At 40.6% G+C, this 20,323-nt stretch overlaps 1 protein-coding gene across 15 annotated transcripts in view; it reads right to left on the reverse strand.

Moving 5' to 3' along the window:
- Positions 1-18,861: 18,861 nt before the first annotated feature.
- Positions 18,862-20,323, reverse strand: part of PEX2 (peroxisomal biogenesis factor 2) — a 54,983-nt gene continuing 53,521 nt past the window's right edge. For all 15 annotated transcript variants that reach the window (XR_005833701.1, XR_005833695.1, XR_005833702.1 and 12 more), the window contains one exon: positions 18,862-19,157. The gene's annotated coding sequence lies outside the window, so the exon portion shown is untranslated. The remainder of the gene's footprint in view (positions 19,158-20,323) is intronic.

Below are 20,323 nucleotides of genomic sequence, written 5' to 3' on the forward strand. Positions count from 1 at the left end.
TTGGACAAAAGAATAGTGACGTATGCAGTATCCATCATCACAATATCATAGAGAGGGTTTTCACTGCCCTGTCCATCCTATTTTGAGTTAGTATTATTATTCCTACTGATACCAAAAGAAAGGCCCATGGATCTGCCTTCTTGGATTTGATTTGTTTTGTTTCGCCTGGACAATCACCCCCAACAGACGGCTGAACAAAATTGATGTTGGAGTTCTGAGAAGCGTGTCCCTCAACACCTAGTCAGGCCCAATACTTTCGCCATGCATCCTTCCCTGAGGTCTGGATTTTCCTCAGCTCTTTATCTCAACAAGTCTTGAATAACTTAGAAACTTTAATGTCAACAATAATATTTCCTTCTGCCCTAACTTTTCTGGAGCACCGGGACATGTCTCTTGTGTTCTCTTTATCCCCGAATTCATTCCAGGGAGACCATGTTTTGTTTTCACAATTAGCTGAAACTTGTCCCTTTCTTTTTCTACCACCTGAAAAGCTCACTCTCTTTGCTGTATCTGCCCTTTTTCTTTCCAGACATTTATTTTTCTAACATACTCTGGAGGATTGTGCCTTGCTCCACAACCACCAGCATGCCTGTCCTGTAGGAAGTGCAAATTCAACCAAAAGTATAGACTTTTCATACAAATGTGTCTACTTCCTCCACACCATCCCCACATTGAATGATCCCACCCAGGATTCTCTCATCAGATGACCTCTAACCTGGCACCGAACTTGAATACAAGATAGAGTAAAGCATAGTGCTTGAGTCTGGATTCTGGGACTAAACCAAACGAGTTTGAAGTTTACCTACTTTATGTACCAGATATATATTTTTGGGTAAGTCATTTAAACTACTGTGCCTCAGTTTCTTTATATGTAAAATCTGATTATTAACATTCCTCCCTTGTGAGATTATTGTAAATATTAAATAAACTCGGATGTGAAGTTCGGAGATTTGTTCATGATACCTAGCATAGATGTTATCTTCCCTGCGCCTTCTCTTATCCGTATACTCCCAGTCATTCGACCTCCAAAGACAGAGAACAGCACCTATAGTCACTGGGGCCCCTTCAGATGTGCTGACTGATGCTGTAAACAGGATCCTCTAGCTTTCTGTTCTATACCAGCTGATTCAAGCCCTAAGGAAGTGAATATTTGCAGCCTTAAGGATATGCCTCTCCCCAGTTTTCTGGACCCAGGCTCCTTCAAGGAGAATCCTTCAAGTGAACTTCTGGAGATCTTGCCACCCTTCCTCTGACAGTTGTCTTTGAAACCCAGCCACCATTTCTGATCAAGTAACAACTAAGATGCTCTTCTCTGATCCCATCTGTAAGGAGAGCTGAATCCAGGTGCTTACCTTGCGCCATCCCTATTTGCCCAGACTGACTTCCAAGGTCCCTTTTTCCTGTTCAGATCCGTCTATCCTCTTCCCTAAGAGCTTAGCATTGCCCTTAAGAAAATCTCTCTCTTCCCCTTCATTAAGCTCCCTTTTATTTCTCTTTCATTCTCCCAACAATCATGTTCTGATAGTTTTTAGAGTGATCCAGTTCCTCCTTCTTACCTGAACAAACTTGGTTCTTCCTCCATGACCTGCTAATTAATCCTTTTCCGGGCCTCACCTACAATATTAGGCCAAGCTGTCTCTGTGTGATCATGGGCAGCAGCAGTGACACACACAGTCAAGCCTGGACAGCCAGCTTACTGGGGTCTGTCCCAGCTATTAATTGGCTGCAGCACTGGAAAAAAACAGCCACATATAAGCTGCCTCAGTATACCAAGGTACACCGCCCCAAGACCTGAATCTATGAAGTGCTAAGTAATTAAGTCTCCTAGCTGTCCCATCAGAAGCAAAGATTAACACATGTTATTTTGGTCCCTAAATATCAGTCCCTGTGTCCATCTCTCAAGGTTAATAGACTGGGTATCACTCCTTTCTTCTCTTGAAACTTTCAATAAATAATGTTCTGTAGCCATAGAACACAGATGAAGATCAAAATGTTAGCTTCTTACTGATAAAACCTGAGCTGAAGGATATGGCTTAGGTGTGCGTTTTCCTAATTCTTCACTCTCTATACTTAGTCACATGGTCACAGTGAGCCGGGCTACCCCAGGACACCCCTGGAAAAGCCTCCTGACCTAAGAAGCTTAGCACGTACAGAGAACAGACCAGAACATAGACTTTCCGTGGGCAGGCAGCTTCAAAGAGAGAAGCTGGAATTACCTTGTATTCTTCCAACTCGCCAGTCAGAAAATCCCATGAGAAGGCGTAAGTCATCGGGGGAGCGGGACAGTCCAAAGGTATGAGTCTATAGGAAGTCCCCTCATGGGAGCATGAGGCCAGGTTAACACTTTAGACTTGGCTTTTAAAGAATTGCCTTAATATTAAAGAACTAAGAAGCTGGGTAGAGAATTGTTCGCCAAATCCCAAGAACGTGTCTGATATTCTGCCCCAGTAATTAAACGTAGATAATGTGGCTGGAGGCAGGGTAGCCATTTGTTCGGCACGGCAGTGTTTGTAGTGTGGAAAATCAGTCACATTGACCGTCTAGAGCTAATGTTGATGGTGATTCGTGCCCATCTGTAAGGCATGTCTTACTTTATAAACTACAGCGTTTTTAATTCAAGTTAGAAAATAGACCCTTGGGATTTTTAACAATAGCTTTGTGGCATGTTTTAGTAAGAGGGCAATTCATATGTAACATTTTTGAGATTCTTCTTGAAAGTGCTTTGGAAACATATGATATTGTACAGAAGTATGATACTGTTTTCTGTAAGTTTAGAGCTTTATACAGTGGCTTTTGTTCTAATAAACCATATTTATCTCGAAAGGTAAACAAATGGGCACCTGCAGTTTCTAAACAGTGATTTTGGAGTGCCTGATCTGATAGTGAAGTTTTGACTGTCCTGGCAGGAGACTGAACTTGATTAGGTTGAGGGGTTCACTTTTTTTTTTTATTGTTAGAACACAAATGGAACCCCTGCTTTTTTAAATAAGTAAGAAGCACCAATAATCCCAACTACCTAACTCAATTACTATTTTCATGTTTGTATTTTCCTTTCTAGAGTCCCTCTATTATGTTCTTTCTCAAGAAAATAAATTAGTCTTATGTACCTTTTCTCTAAAAGTATTTATTTCTCAGCTGAAACCATTATAAAAATCTGTATCTGAGTTATACACCAGCTGATTTCAAAATGTTTTCTACCACATATGGCTGATAAGACCATATATGAGTGGTGTGTTTCTTTTTCAATAAACTTCTCTTCATTCAGGCTGTTCTCTGAATTACTCGGGTTCCTTAGGGACCTCAAGTGTTAGTTGTGATTAATGTCCAGTTGGAGCCCTTCCCATACCATCTCTTTCATCTTCATGGGAGAGTACTTGAAAAGGTACATAAACTTCCCTACATGTGGAGTCATACCCCAAAATACCATCATTGTGCATTGAGTTTTGCAATTAATAAACTTAGGTCAAAACATCATGTTTAGGGGTGCCTGGGTGGCTCAGTTGTTAAGCGTCTGCCTTCGGCTCAGGACGTGATCCCAGGGTCCCAGGGTCCCAGGGTCCCAGGATCCTGGGATCGAGCCCCGCATCAGGCTCCCTGCTCAGTGGGAAGCTTGCTTCTTCCTCTCCCACTCCCCCTGCTTGTGTTTCTTCTCTCGCTGGTTGTCTCTCTCTCTGTCAAATAAATAAAATCTTTAAAAAGAAAAACAAAAAACAAAACAAAACAAAAAAATTCATGTTTAATTTCATTTGTGCCATACAATTATTCTTTAATAAGTAAAAATAACTCTAACTTGAGAATGTCCTTTAAGTCATATACTCGGTAGACAAAACAGATCCAAATTCTCAATCACCTTTATTTGCCCAGACCAGGTTACTTTTTCATGGGACCTTTCGTATAAGACAAGTCACAAACAAGGTGATTTTGTTACAAGGGACTGGGGTCTGCTTAAAGGCGCATATGAGTTCAAAATGAAAATATCTAAAATATATCTTCTGGGTTCCCTGTTGTTATCAAAGTAATCTCAGAGGTATTTGTAAGTCACATAATAATGAGGGGCAGAGGGAAAGAGAGAGAGGTGGAGAGGGGAGGAGAATGAGGGAGAAAGAGAGAAAGTGACAGACAGTTTTCTACTTTTGGGTTAGCAGGTTAGAGGTGCTACTCCCTCAAGAGCCCAGAAAACTCTGTTTTCCTTAGGTAAGGGAGTTGGCAAAACAGCTTCTGTGTAAATTCTACGCTCACGCTCTGACCGGTCCTGCATTCGTCTTACCATTCTGTGCAGTGGTTGACGGATGCTGCTGTGCTGTTCTACCTGACCCACTGTTGGAATAAATTATCATCACGGTCCTGTTAGAGGGCCCGGGACAAGATAGTGCTATGACAGGTATAATACAGGAAGAATGTAGACCCAGGTGTAAATAATTAAAGTTGTAATTCAAACACAGCTTACCGGTGACATCATTTGTCAATGTCACTAGAATCCTTCAATGAAATTACAGCTTTATGTGTAGAATTTAGATGTACACCGTTCGTTGCAATACATGAAGAATGTTCCCATTAAACGTAGATGCTGGATACATTAACGTCAAGGGGCAGGACTCGATTCGAATAACTGAGCCCCTATTCTCTTTTCTTCTTCCACCAAAGTGAACCCATATATTGCTTACTTCTAGATTCAACGAACGTAACCTTAGTTTAAAAATGATTGTCCTCTCTTTGGAGGGCAGTTCAGAGAACAAAAAGCAAGGTTAAAAAGGTGAAGAGGTCAAGTGGTGGGCACGGATGAGTTAGTGAGTCAAAAAGTAAAAGCTGATGTCAGGTTGTTACTATGTATCAGAAACTACCTTGAGTTGCATTCAAATTTTTGTCAAGATTTACATTTTACCAGATTGGGGAAAATGTCAAAAGAGAACTTGGATTTCTGCTAACAGATATTGTAAAGTGAGTATGTTATAAGGCTGTAAGATAAATTATGCCAGAATATGGCTATTTCAAAACAGCCTTGGTATCATGCACGATAAGACAAAAAGAGGAAAACATAACAGAAGTTGGAAAACAAATTGTTCTAAATAGAGTTGAAGGCTAGGGTCTATACTTGTCAGTTTTTACTAAGCTTTATCAATCTGAGATGCCCACACATAGATTGTTTCAGTAGAAACTGATCTTGGAAGAGTGCAAAAGTCATCCACACTCTTTACATCTATATTCCTCTCTTCATTTATCCCTCTGCCTCTTGTCTTCCCCCAAAAAGAGTATCCTAGGCATACCTCATGCCGCGAGAAACCATGTACGTTCATGGGGATTTAATAAGACAACATCACATTAGTATGAGGTATCTACTACCGTTCAAGTTTTCTGGAGGACAATTTAATATCAAAAGCTTTAAAAGTATGCATATCCTTCACTTCTCAGAAAGTCTGCTTCTAGAAATCTATCCCAAAGCTAAGGTGCACACACATGTTAGTCACTTGTAGCATTCTATAATTAGAAAAATCGAGAACAATGTAAATGGTTGACAATAAGAACTTGGTTCTTTAGGTTATGACAAATCCACCCATAGAACCATCTGCAGCCCTAAATGATTGTGCCATAAATGCACAAAAATATCGAATGACATGAGAAAATCTTTGCCGTGTGTGAAGTGATGAAAAGGAGGTTCAAAACTATTTGTACAGTACGATCTGACCTTAGTCTGTTTGGGCCGCTATACAACATGCCATTGACTAGCTAGCTAAAGCAACAGACGTTTCTTTCTCACAGTTCGGGGAGCTGGCAAGTCCGAGAACAAGGCACCACCAGATTCAGGGTCTGATGAGGAGCTGCTTCCTTGCTCATGGACAGCTGTCTTCGTGTTGTGCCCTCACATGGCAGAAGGCTGAGAGGGCTCTCTGGGGTGTCTTTTATAAGAGCACTAATCCAATTCATGAGGACTCCGCCCTCATGACCTAATCACCTCCCAAAGGACCCACCTCCTAATACCATCCCACTGGGGATTAGATTTCAACATATGAATTGGGTTGGGGGGGGGGCACAAACAGATTTCAGTTCTGCAAAAGAAGCTACATACTTTATATACGATTTTAGATACATAGAAAGGACTTCAGAAAAATTGTCCTTAAATTTAGGGATTATGTGTAATTATATAATCATAGTAACTTAATGAACAATGTTGTCTGTGCCAGGCTGTCTTCCAAGTGCTTCATACGCACCATTTAATTTATTGGAATTCTTCAAACAACCAAGAAGAGAGGCTTTATTGTCCCACTTAGAAGATAAAATCAGGTACACAGAAATTCAGAGGTCTGCTCAAACTAACAGTGGTGGACACGGGGTGGAACCTTAGCGCTCGTTGCCAAGAACACATTTTTAATCGCTATATTATAGCAACATCCCAATCTTTATTCGTTTAGGTTTTATGCTTTTGTCCAAACTTTCCAGGTTAAATATGGATTATTTTATAACCGGATAACTATCTAATCCAATCTTATTATTAAAATTATATTTAAAAAATCATACTAGCTATTGTGAAAGAAAAGAGAAAAGCTCCTAAGTACTATAGAATAATATTTCTATTTCAAGAAATAGATGTTCTGAAAACAAATTGATGGATTCGAGTTTCCTTAAATTTTCTTTTGAGTTTTAATAAAACCACGTAAGTGATGAAATAATAAATGACAACATTTCTGCCTTATTAATCACTTTTTTACTTTTTACTTTTTTGTGTAGATGATCAACCCACCCAAGAAACATGATATTTCCGTAATATGACTGTGTCTGTGCTTGGCTGCCGTCTTTCCCCTATGTTTTCCCTTCCCGAAGAAGCCTATACACCTCCTGGAGACACATGACAACTTGTTCTCCTTATAAATAAGGAGAGAACAGAGTACAGAAAACGACGCCGTTGTAGAATTAAGCTTATCATCCTTCTTTCAAAAAGAATTGGTCACAATTTGCTTTGTTGGCGCAATCGGTCCCTTGTTACAGATTTATATTGCTCTGTGGGACTGTGTTAGAAAAACATTATTATTATTAGCAGTAGTAATACTTGGCAGCCAGTCAGCACATTTCATCAAAGACTCCAAGAGCTTAGCCATCAATCAAACTTGCCTTGGTGTGCTCCTGGGAGGAGGTGGTATTATTTCTGTTTGGAACAGAGGTTAAGTGACTTGCCCAAGGCCTTGAAGCTAGTGAGGTTCAGAGCTGGGAATTAAACCCTGGAGACTTGACACCCAGCATCCCACTCTCCTTCCGAGAGCACATTCCCTCCGCCTGTCTGAAAGATGTAGGGATAAAGAAAGCATCTAATAGAAAAATGTCCTGCTCCCCAGCATGCGTGCTTACGCTCAAGCTTTTCTGACATTAAATTAGAAAAGCGCAAGTCATTTCCTCCAGAACTTGAGCTGCTACTTTTCAGTTTGGGCGCTGGTTTCACGCATTCCTTCATCAAATATTTGTTTAGTGCTACCGCGTGTTAGCAACAATTCCATCGTCGCGAGCGAGACGGCCATGACCTGCAGGGAGTTTGCAGTCTGGCAGGAAAGAAGGACTAATAAACAGACCATGGTGACACCGCGTGATGTTGCTTACCGTTTGCTACTGTGTCATGGTCCACATTTGAAATCTAGATTCTTTCGCCGAATTATAGATTGTAATGATGTACCATCTATATCCCAGCAATCTGAAATCATATACCATACGTGTGTGTGTATATATATATATCCTCAAATTTTGTACTTTAATCTTCAATAAAGTATAAATAGGTAATAATCACTCTCCATCATTTTTTAGAAGTTACTAAGAAACTTTAGAATTAGAGCATGACTCCTGAGGGGCAAAATTATTTTTTGTTCTTCCCCTTTGCTGTAATAGAAAATAACTATTAGATGTAAAAATCTATTATTGGATTTGAGTTTAGTACTTTCTCTCTGAAGAAGCAGTAGCGTGCAGTATTCCTGGTAGTGGCTGAAAAGTTCTGTGTTCTCATTGAGGGGATGGTTTCCTGGGTACACATATTAGTCAAAATTCATCAAATTGTGCACTTAAAATGTTCACATGCATTGTATTGGATATGAAATTCATCTTAAAGTTTATTTTAAAAAATCTGACATAAATGTAACATTCAGGAAATATAAATGTTTTGACTTAATAACTGAACCTAATTTATTTTTATTTTTTACTAAGTTTTAAATTTTAATTCCAGTATAGTTAAGATACAGTGTTATATTAGTTTCAGGTGTACAATATAGTGATTCAACACTTCCATACAACACATTGAACTCATCACGACAAGTGCCCTCCTTAGTCCCCATCACCTGTTTCACTCATCCCCCCACCACCTCCCCTCCAGTAACCATCAGTTTGTTCTCTATGGTTAAGAATCTGTTTCTTGCGGGGCGCCTGGGTGGCACAGCGGTTAATCGTCTGCCTTCGGCTCAGGGCGTGATCCTGGCGTTATGGGATCGAGCCCCACACCCATCACCTGTTTCCCTCATCCCCCCACCACCTCCCCTCCAGTAACCATCAGTTTGTTCTCTATGGTTAAGAATCTGTTTCTTGGGGCGCCTGGGTGGCACAGCGGTTAAGCGTCTGCCTTCGGCTCAGGGCGTGATCCTGGCGTTATGGGATCAAGCCCCACATCAGGCTCCTCTGCTATGAGCCTGCTTCTTCCTCTCCCACTCCTCCTGCTTGTGTTCCCTCTCTTGCTAGCTGTCTCTATCTCTGTCGAATAAATAAATAAAGTCTTAAAAAAAAAAAGAATCTGTTTCTTGGGGTACATGGTTGGCTGTTGGTTGGGTGTCTGCCTTCCGCATGGGTCATGATCCTGGAATCTCGGGATCAAGCCCCACATTGGGCTCCCTGCTCAGCAGGGGAGTCTGCTTCTCTCTCTGTCCCTCACCTGCTCATGCTCTTTCTCTCTCTCAAATAAATAAATAAAATATTTTTTAAAATCTGTCTCTTGGTTTGTCTCTGTGATCTTTCTTTGTTCATTTGTTTGTTTTTTAAATTCCACATATGAGTGAACTCACATGGTATTTGTCTTTCTCTGACTGACTTATTTTGCTTAGCATAATACTCTCCAGTTTCACCCACATCATTGCAAATGGCAAGATTTCATTTCTTTTTATGGCTGTCTAATATTCCATTGTGTGTGTGTGTGTGTGTGTGTGTGTGTATTACATCTTCTTTATCCATTCATCTGAACCTAATTTCTAATATTAAAGTGACACTGTAACACTTTTTGCCATAAGATGAACTTAGAGTTAATACAATTGAAGATTGACTCTTGTCCTCTACCCTATTCCTGATCTCAAAGAGGGAAGCGGAACGGGCTGAAGTTTTTTATCTTTTTATATGCCCGTCTGTGCGTGGGTATGAAAGATAGGAAAAAAACTCATGATGACATATGGAACTTTTCAGTTCAGTGTATTGGTCTACACTATAATTTTCACCATCCGTATTCTTATATAAACCCCAACTAATTTTATTAACCTTTGTTTTATGCATCCCATTATTTTACATGACTACATTTTATATACTCCACTAATTGCTTATTTTTTAAAATTTTTCCTATGCTCTCTTTTATCACTCTGTAGTAGAATTAATCTTCAGTCAATTTAGTGTTTCTTTTTCCTCTGGTGTTATGAATCCTAAATTCTGAGAAGCTTCTTCACATAATTGCCAAAGCATGGAGAAGGGTAACTGCTGGCGTCCGATGAGATGTCCTCATTCCTGCTCTCTATGTTTGCTCTTGTTACATGGTCCTTTATTTGTGATGCAAGATTCCTTCAGCTCTTGTACCCGGCTGCAGCCCGGCACTCCTCCCCTGGCATGGGAGACCTAGCAGGACTACCTATAGACTTCACAGTCTCCAAGATATTCTCTGGCCACATTGGAATCATTCTACTGTTCTTACATAATGCTAAGCAGCTGGTAAACAATGTGATTTTGAGTCCATAGGCTTAGACCTACACCACAAATACCTGTAGTAGCTAGATGGGTAAAGAGGGAGCAGAGGTAGGCGGATAGTGGGTTCCGTGATGATCTGGAGAACAACTTGTCCTGTTGGAGGAGGAGGGTGTTTTTAGTTCTAATCAAATACTTCTATGTGCTAATGTAGACTGATGTTCACAGATCTTCTGAGTTTTCAAGAAAGTAGACATGAGGTTTAATGTGAAACTTGCCAGCTGTAGGGCACATCCAGCCTGTGGGCGGCCATAATCATTTTCTATTGCTTTTGTAAGTTTTGCCAACTCAGTGGCATATAACAGTATGAATATATTATTTCACAGGTCAGTAGGTAAGAAGTCCACCATGGATCTCACTGGGCTAAAATCAATGTGTTGACAGGCTATGTTCCTTTTTGAAGGTTCTTGGTGATTCTGTTTCCTTGCTTTTTTCAAGCTCCTTGAGGTCACCCACATGCCTTGGCTCAGGGCCCCCTTCCTCTGTCTTCAAAGCCAGCAACGTCATCCCTCTCTGGCCCCTTCTCTATTGTCACAGCTCTCTCTGACTACAGTTGGCAAAGGCTTTCCACATTTGATTAGATTGGATTAGACTCATTTGATTAGATTGGACACATGTGGATAATCCGGGATAATCTCCTCATCTCAAGGCCTTTAATCAAAGCCAAATTTCCTGGGGCACCTGGGTAGCTCAGTCAATTAAGCTTCTCTCTTTGGCTCAGGTCATGATCTCAGGGTCCTGGGATCGAGCCCCACATTGGGCTCCCTGCTCCCAGGAAACCTACTTCTCCATCTCCTCCTTGCTTGTGTTCACGCTTTCTCTCTCAAATAAATAAAATCTTAAAAAAAAAAAAAAACGAAACTAAATTAAATTTCCCTTTGCCATGTAAATTAACATATCGATGGATTCCAGGGATTAGGGTTGCAGCGCTGGGGGGAGGACTCATTATTCTGCCCACCACAGGTGCCAATTTGACCTCTGACCTAAATACTCTATGAAGTCTTCTCTATTTTGGGATTCTTTCTACTCCTTAGAAAAAGGCTTTGGGCTTCTTATGCTTTCTAGTTTTCCTGGCCCTACCAAGTTGCTGTCATTCTTGCACAAGTGAAGTTTTGTTTGGAGTGATTGTGAACACTCAGGCTCCCCTATCCTGGGACCCACAAGCACCTATTGCTTCCTTGCTCACTCCCTGCCATATGAGGCGGGGCCCTGGTCTTGGGGAGCAGAGCAAAAGTCTTACTCTGGCTTCATCTGAGTGCTCTAAATCCCTAGTGAACTTGGGGCTACGCTTTGGAAAGCTTATTTCAAAGAAGGTCACAGTTTGTTTTTGCCTGAAGGCTATGGATATTAGAGGGCAGCAAGGTTTGGCTGCCCTAATGAAAAGAAGATCATAAAGCAAAGAGAATACTAAGGGAATGGATTAGTTAAAATTTAATTGTTTTGTAAAGAATTTTATTTGCCTCTATTTCCTTTAAATGTGAGACTTTTACATGTGTATTCAATAATAAGTAGACAATACTTAACTATTGAAGATGGGATTGAGGGGAAAAAAAAAACAATTAGCAAATATGAGCCCTGAAGGTCCTTTGTTTTAATCGTAAAAGCTGTAGTTTATGTTCAATTTTCTGTTCCGCTTGAACAAAATGCTTAATTATCGTGAGTCAATAATAATACATGAAATTTGTTTTCTCATAATTTATGCTATTATGTTAAACTTAAAGTCTCATAGAAAATAATAAATCTATCACCTTAATTCCTTAGAATGGGGTAATTTTAAATAAAGTAATATTATTTTCTTATTTCCTTTGAATATTGGGTGCTCTATTTGCAATACTTTACAATTTCCAATTTGCTAAAAGTCAATATTACTACTAACACTACCTTTAGGATGGCTAGTGATTAGAGAACAAGATTCAATATTTTATTTCAATTGCACTTACTTATGAGTGTGTGAAAAAGCATTCGACCTCATTAATAATTAAAAGAGGCAAATTAGAACAAGGGCATATCATTTTTCACTTATTTGATAAAGAGTTTTCAAAAGATAATAAAATCCCAATTGTCTATTGTGTAAAATAAATTAGGAAGTTATTTATTTTGGATGTCATTATGACAATAAATATAAAAGTTTCAAAGTGTATGTATTGGTTAGAGTGTCAGGTAGGTCCCCAACACATAACAGCTCAAAATCATGGAGATTTATTTCTTGTACATATAACAGTGTTGAGTCAGGGACCATGTGAGTCAAGAGCACTTCTCTACACTGTCCTGCCAGCATCCAGGCTGACAGAAGCCTCACCAATTTTTTTAAATTATTTTTTTATTTTTTAAAGATTTGTTGTATTTATTTGGGGGGGGGAGTGGCAGAGGGTGAGGGAGAGAGAGAATCCCAAGCAGACTCCCTGCTGAGCACAGAGCCCGATGCGGGGATGGATCCCAGGACTCTGTGATCAGGACCTGAGCAGAAACCAAGAGTTAAAAGCTCAGCCAGCTGAGTCACCCACGCGCCCCTCACCAACTTGAAATACAGGGCTTCCAACCTTGTCCCAAGGAACACCGTCACTCCAAACGACTGAAAAGGAAAAAAATGTACGGACGAGTATGCATAAGAGGTTTGTATGGGTCACTGTTGCTGGGCAATCATGAACTGAAACTCATCCTCATGATCACATACCGGTGCAGTGTAGACAGGGAAATGTAACCTGGCTGCGTCCAAGATGAAGAGGAGAAGATGAATTTTGGTGAGCAGGTCAAATTCTCTACTATGTTATGTATAATGCTTGACCCAGCATTTCTACATTTATCCTAAGAAGACATAAGGTTCAATCTTTGCATTACCACGTTGCTAATTAAAGCAATGTTTATAATGGTGCACAACTGGATACCATTTGAACGTTCAGCACTAAACGGTGTCTGATTAAGAATTCAGGATGATGTATGTATCATCAGAAAGAATGGAATATTGTGCAAGAACCACTAAGGCATCCACCAGTGTTACGGGTAAATATTGAACTACTACATAGAAAGCCATCTGTGGTAGATCATTAATTTTAACAACCAGGTTATGAATCATATGTGCAGTTGGTGCCGGTTTTCCTAGTAACACAGACTGATGCGTGAAAAGCATCCTGGAATAATATTCACCAAGCCTATCATGGTGGTTACCTCTAGATTGTGGGACAATAGGTGCTTTTATTTCCTTAGCTTTGCGTATTTGTTGTTTCTCCTTCTGTTTAGGTCTTCAGCACTACCTTGTATTTATGTTGTGGCCTTCTAGATAAAGAACACCAGCTCTCCGGTAAAAACATCTAAGCACTTCCTTTCTCTTGTTTGCATAGGTTACACAGACGCCCCAACCCGAGAACCGTGTTCGTATCTGTAGCGGGTTACCTGTCTGCTCCAAGGCGCCCCGCCCGTGAGCACTACCTTGAGCGATGCAGGCCGCATTTGCACGTGGCGGCGACGGAGCCACACCGTTCTGCTCACACAGTAGCTAAAAGTACTTCAGAACTCTTCTTTTGACTTAGGCTAACGTGCTCTTACGATCAAAGGCGGAGTGTGTCTTCTGTGAGCAGCCGAACTGATTGGACCTGTCTTGGATTATGGAGAGCACGCCCCCTCCTCGCTTTCCAGTGAAGTGTTGTGTAACGTAGTGCAGAAGAAACAGGGGCACGCTGAGAGTGCTGCTTATCGTGAACGAACGGAGCACACCGCACTGTGACTTTGTGCTTGCGTCCAGGGGTTCGCAAGCTTTCTTAAGTGTAGAACGTACTAATTTTACAGTAAATTCTCAATTAAATGTGTTGGCTTAGTACTGAAGTGCCCTGGCTTTTAATTTTCACAATCAGCATGGTCCTTTGTCTGGAAGTCTCATTTGGTAAATCAGGGGAGAGTCCTTGTTTAATGTTTTCAATTTCTTCCTTGAAAAAACTGCTCAAGAGCACAAATATATACTTATAACTGAAAACATTAGCAATTTAAAAATCGTAAGCCTTGGAGAGCGATAGCTTAAATAGCCATTGAGGATCTATTAACGTTAAATCATTATCCTATCTGCAAAGAACAATTCCCTGCTAAGTTATAAAGATCAGCATAGGGGGCTTCGGTGGGGTGGTGCTCCGAGGTAAATCTCTCTGAGGCTTGATGGGGTCTCCACGTTGCACTCTGCTCTAGGGCTCATGACCAAGGGCCTGTATCAGGGCAGAGATCCAGACTTTATTCACTTCAGCACGCTGTGCACCCTTGTGTGAGCCTGTGTCTGTCTAAGCCCGTGAAGGAGAACTATCCTTAGTAGCACACAGGCTCTGATTGGTTTTTGCTGTCTTGGGTGTTATTTAAGTGTGAAGCTGCAATACACTTTATTAAGCTTTTTTTCACAGTTAGAACCAAAAGATTTCTCAGTACAGCCTTGAAGGTTAGGATGAACACGAACTACGTATTGACTTTGCTAGGGTATTCGTTCATTCAATCATTCATTCATCCATCCATCTATTCATTTACCACATAGGCGCTGGCTTCTTATTATATGTCAGTCATTACACTAAACTCAAGAGATGCAGAAGTGAACCTAGGGGACCCTACCTTTGAGGAATTTACAATCTGGCGGTGGTATCATTTGAAAAAATGGTAATTAACAGGGAACAGAAGCACGCTCATGAGAAATTGCTTGCTTCACAATGTCTAGAGGACAGGAAAAGTTCTCTGGGGTCCAGCACCAGCCATTATCCTAACTGAGTTCTAAGGTTTTTGGAGCATAGCTGTGAGTAAGAAAATGCCCAGGTTTAAGCAGTCTCTAAATAACGTTCATGGTTCTTTTTCAACCCTTTACCTCCAACATCCTCACCTCTGTTTTATTTAGCTTGAAACTCAGCCAGTGAGCTTTCATGTGAGTCCTTAGCCCATCCAGGCACTGAGTAAGCTCTAAAGCCGAACTGTCAGAACAGATGAAAAGAAGGTTGCAGAGTGCAGGGTACCACTAGTGTTCTGATGATATTCCAATATTTGCATCAAGAGAACATAAATATTTTTCATCAGAATTCAGAAATTCCTTGTGCCCAGCCCGATTTTTAGAGGAATACCCAAAGAAATTTTGTGGAAGTATGCTACAGAATCAGTGGGAGAAGATGAATTGATCTTGGCTGGAAAGAGTCAAAATAAAAGCTACGAGCTAGCATAGGTCATGTATTTCTGGGCTTTTTTTTTTTTTTTTTCTTGTAGGTATGTATGATTCTATAAAATCGAATTTGATGAACTCTTTTTAAAGTGACTTCTAAAGAATGATATTCTTTCTTGTGCAAAACAGAAAGGATCCATTTTTTCCCTCCCTTAGACACGAGTGTAGCAAGTAAAACAGAATGCCAAAACATTCTAGTTAAAATGCACGATGTCAGAGATTGAGCTTCGTTGCTATTATGCCAGAGCAGCCTGGTACCTAAGAACAATGGAACCCGAATGAACTCTTCCCGGTGCGGTCTGCTTTTTTGAGCGCGGCGCTTCTCTTAGCACTAATTTCCCTGATTGACAGCAATACCCGCAGTGGGAAGGAGTTATGGGTATCATTAATGGCGAGCAATGGAAGCTTTTAGGTACTTTCTTTTTGTAAGAAACGTTCTGCCTTTCAAACTAATATGGTTCGAGGTCCTTTACTAAGATGAGATTCATAGAACGTAGAATGGAAATCGAACACGCTCCATTCCGCCGGTATGCGGAGGCAGTTTAGAAACTTTTCTGAGGCTGGGTAGGTGGCGGTTTGTCAGCTGTAAGGGTGACAAAGATGAGAGGCCATCGTGAACGTTTCTCCCTCCCCCCTTGGTCTGTGACTGGTTATCCAGACAAAGCTCTCCTTGACGTGGGTGGTGCTGGGTCAGTATTAAACACTGCACTCAATCTGATGCTGGGCAAATGAGATTGTTGTTACAAACAGCCAGAAACGATGTACTTAAATTCCAGGAGATTACATTAATGTTACCATAAATGGAAAATCAAATTGTCATTGTCTTAGAGGAGCAGATAAGGGGGAAAAAAAAGTATACCAGACACATCATAAAATTAAGTTACCTCACAGAAAATATGAATTACTTGAGTCTCAAGAGACAACCATTAAATATAGGCATATGCAAGATTGTTTTGACTATAACAGAAGCGAAATGAACTCAGGATCTGCTTGGGTCGTCACACAAAAGCAGAGTTGCTAAATAGACCCCGGCAATGGCAGAGCAGTCCATTTCTGAGAGGCTGAGGACTCTTCACGGCGGAAAATTTGGTGACAAAGAGAAGGAATAAGAGGGTGGGAGAGGAAGTTCCAGGAACAGCTGTGTTAAGCGCCACTTCCCATTGCCTGGGTCCAATTCTGATTCCTTCTGCCATTGGAGAAGGCTCCAAGCCCAAGAATTCGATAAGGAAATAGACTAAAAAATTAAACCTGCATGTTAACTATTTACAGGTTTGCTAGCCCAGAGGAATAGGATGAGAAACAGCAGCAGCGGCAAGTTCAAAATTGGCTATAAATCTCAAATGGGAAGTCTAAGGCTCACATTGGTCATGGCATACTAGGATCAACTTTAGAACTAAGAGGTTCTATATAGATATATACAGAGAACATCTTGCATTAGTTCTCTCAGCTTGTTGAAAAAAAATTGCAGCAGAGAATTGGGACCCATGGAAAAGGCCTATTACTGAGGAAAAGCATTGTTGATATTCTCTGCTTTGTTACTGTAAGTGTTTAAACTATTAGCTACTTTGCTGAAGTAAAGAGGGTTATGTTCCAAACAAACAAATGGGGTCAGAGGAGAACTCAAATATGGGCTCTTTCTTTAGTCTCAGGCAGGTCCTTTAGACTTTGTCGATTTCATCTGTCTACAAAGCTCATTGGAAAAGTATCCAACCTACCTCAACAGAATTGCTAATAGCCTAGGGGTACTCATGCCATCTTGAGGGGTCATCTGATACTGGGGGACAAAGTGAGTGTCCGTACACTTCCAAGAGCGATCAGGCATGTTTGAGGTGTTGGTCTTAACCCTAGGGCCATTGTCATATTGGCCCTGGGCATTTTGCTCTCTGTAGTCTTGTGTGCTTGCAGCTGTTTTCAAATGTTGGAAGTTCTTTCTACAAGTAAATATGTTCTGAGATTCAGCTGAGCCAGTTACATTTTATCTGTGTTTTCACTCATTGAAACAGATTTTGAGAACAAACACGATGGTGGGCAGTGTGTTTGAAAAGGGATTAGAAGAGAAGCTATGTTGTCCAACCTTCAAGGATGTAACAGTCTAATAGAGGAAGCAGACACAGAAATTAACATTACCGTGTAACGTGATCAGAGCTATGAAGGGTCACGTGAAGTGTTTTCAGAGTACGAAGGGTGGTAGTAGCAGACTTGATCTCAGGAAGTGGAGGAAGCTGCACAGGGGAGGGTGCAGAGACATTGGAACTGGGTTTGAAGAGTGAGGTAAACAGAGTCCACTCTGTGGGAGCCATGTGAGGGGTGCTCTTACATGAGGTTAGAGGAAGAGCAAGGGCCCAGAGGAATGAAAAACATAATGTGTTTACAATAATTAGAGATTTTTAATGTGTGAAATGGAGAGTGATAAAGAAGAGATTGGAAAGGTAGGTTGGTCCTGAGCTTAAATGCACTTTGAATGCAATTCTAATGCCAGGTCTCAGTCTGTTAGCTCATCGTGGAATCAATTCACTGACTCACCTTGCCAAGACTACACACTTGCAGTCTGAAACATAATTGTTTTACCTTTCTTCTGAATCATCTGTCAACATATATACATGTACCCACATTTACCCTCTAAATAAAAATTCTTTCTTAATGCTAGGTTTTCCCTAGTCATCCCTCTGAGCTACTCTCTGTATCTGTCCATAGTTAAAGTTACCTTTACAGATATTTCTCAAAATTACTTCTTTTATACATATTTTAGCCTTTACCAGTTGTGATGGTTAATTTTGTGTCAAATTGACTAGGTCACAGGGTGTTGGTCAAACATCATTTTGGGTGTGTCCATAAGGTTTCTGGATGAGGTTAACATTTGAGTGGATAAACCGTGTAAAGCAGATTTCCCTTCCTAATCTGGGTGGGCCGCATCTAATCAGTTAAATCCCTGAACAGAACAAAAAGACTGACTCTCCTGTAAGTCAGAAAAAATTCCTCCTACCTGATTGCCTTTGAACAGGGGCATCAGCTTTTTCCTGCCTTCTCATTCTAAGAAACATCGGTTCTTCCTGGGTCTCAAGGCTTCTGGCTGTTAGACTGGAAGTACACCCTGGGCTCTCCCTGGTCTCTAGCTTGCCAACTCCCCTAAGTATCTTGGGACTTGTCAGCTCCCATAATCGTGTGAATCAAATCCTATTGGTTTTGTTTCTCTATACAATCCTGACTAATATACAAACTAATACTCTCTGGGTCTCTCTGTCTTTATCTTTATAATGGAGTTAACAGTATTATCTACCATTGGGTTTATTATAAGAAAATGTTACTAAACTGTCTACGTGTGTAATATACGTATTTATAGTGCTAAGCGTCTGGTGAAAATAATTGTAAGCTTTTATCATTCTTTTATTTTCTGCCTACATTACTATTTGGGCTTCTTTGTTCACACTCTATGATTGTTATATTACACACCTCTCAGGGTGTGCCTCCTGTCTTTTTGGATCACTTTTTTTTTCTTTTTTCCAGTTATTTCTAGGCAAACAGCTTAGCAATGTGCAACACAGCAGCACCTTGCCTTACCTGTACCAAGTATCACTCTCCTTTTATTAGCTTTATGGAGGTATAATGAACATACAATAAACTGAACATATTTAAAGTGGACACTTTGGTAGCTTTTTTTGAAAAGATTTTATTTATTTATTTGACACAGAGAGAGAGCACGCATGTGAGCAGCAGAGGGAGAGGGTGAAGCAGACTCCCAGCAGAGCAGGGAGCCCAATGCAGGGCTTGATCCCAGGATCCGGGAATCATGGCCTGATCCAAAGGCAGACACTTAACTGTCACCCAGGTGCCCTCAGAGTTTGTTTTAAAATAAGTCCACATGAGCTTCCTGACAGATATGAGGTAACCACAGCAGCTAGCGGCCTGTGATATGCCATGGATTGCAGACGCTGATGAGTGCATTCTATGCATCAAGCTGGAGGAAAGGAACCATCCAATGTCAAATGTCACAGCTTCCGTGACATACTCTCCATGGAGATGATTCCTGAGGGACAAGTGAAAGGAAGAGTCAGTTCGAAATGACTATCATTAGCATTATAGTGAGTGCAAGAGACTGAACACTTTCCCTTGAAGACTGAGAATAAGTAAGGATGTGTGCTATTACCACATCTATTCAACTTTATACTGGAAGTCCTAGCTAGCGCTATGAGATAAGAAAAATAAAGAAAAGTACCTTCAATAGACAAACCCAGTAAACAACTCAAATGTTTATTACCTTGTTAAAGGATAATGAAATTTGTCATGTTCATACATTGGAATACCACTCAACAATAAAAAGAGAAAAAAATACTGATACAGATGACATTGATGAAATACAAAAGCATTTTCTTTTTTAAAAGATTTTTATTTATTTTATTTGAGAGAGAGAGAGCACAAGCAGGGGGAGCAGCAGAGCGAGAGGGAGCTGAGCAGAGAGCCTGACATGGGGCTTCATCCCCGGACCCTGAGATCATGACCTGAGCCGAAGGCAGACACTTAACTGACTGAGCCACCCGGGTGCCCACAAAAAGCGTTTTCTAAATTAAAGAAGCCAGATACTAGAGGCTAGATACTGTATGAGTGTATTTATATGACATTCTGTAAAATACAAAACTAGAAGGAGAATAATAGTTCAGTTGCAGGATGGGAGTAGAGGGAGAGATTTGAGTAGGAAGGGACCAAAAGGAACTTTTAGGGATGATGGAAAATTTCTGTCTTGATTGGGGTGGTAGTTACATGTCTGTATACGGTTGGGAATTTTTCTTAAGAAATTCAATAAATTTCACTTAAAAAGTTAATTGTGTGAAGAATTGTAATAGAGATATGTAGAATGGGTGGGGAAAACATAGACAAGGGAAATACAGCCCACAATAAGGTGATGGGATGCTTTGAGATAAATACAAGGTGTCTACTGTTCTACATGACATTAAGCATCAGGTGTCCAAATAGTAAAATATCTGAGCTGCTGGGGCACGATAAGATGTTGGATTATGTTACATAAAAGCATCACTACACTCATGTTTCTGCCCACTTGACTATATGCTCCCTGAAAGCAAAGATTTCATCTCATTCATCATATTATCGGCTGTGCTTAGCACAGTGTTTGGAAATCCAGTGGCACACCATAAATGTTTCTTGATTGACTGAGCATCTTGTGCGAAATCAGTTTTA

This window comes from Ursus maritimus, unplaced genomic scaffold, assembly GCF_017311325.1.
Source record: "Ursus maritimus isolate PB19 unplaced genomic scaffold, ASM1731132v1 scaffold_9, whole genome shotgun sequence".
In the NCBI taxonomy this organism is placed as follows: Eukaryota; Metazoa; Chordata; class Mammalia; order Carnivora; family Ursidae; genus Ursus; species Ursus maritimus.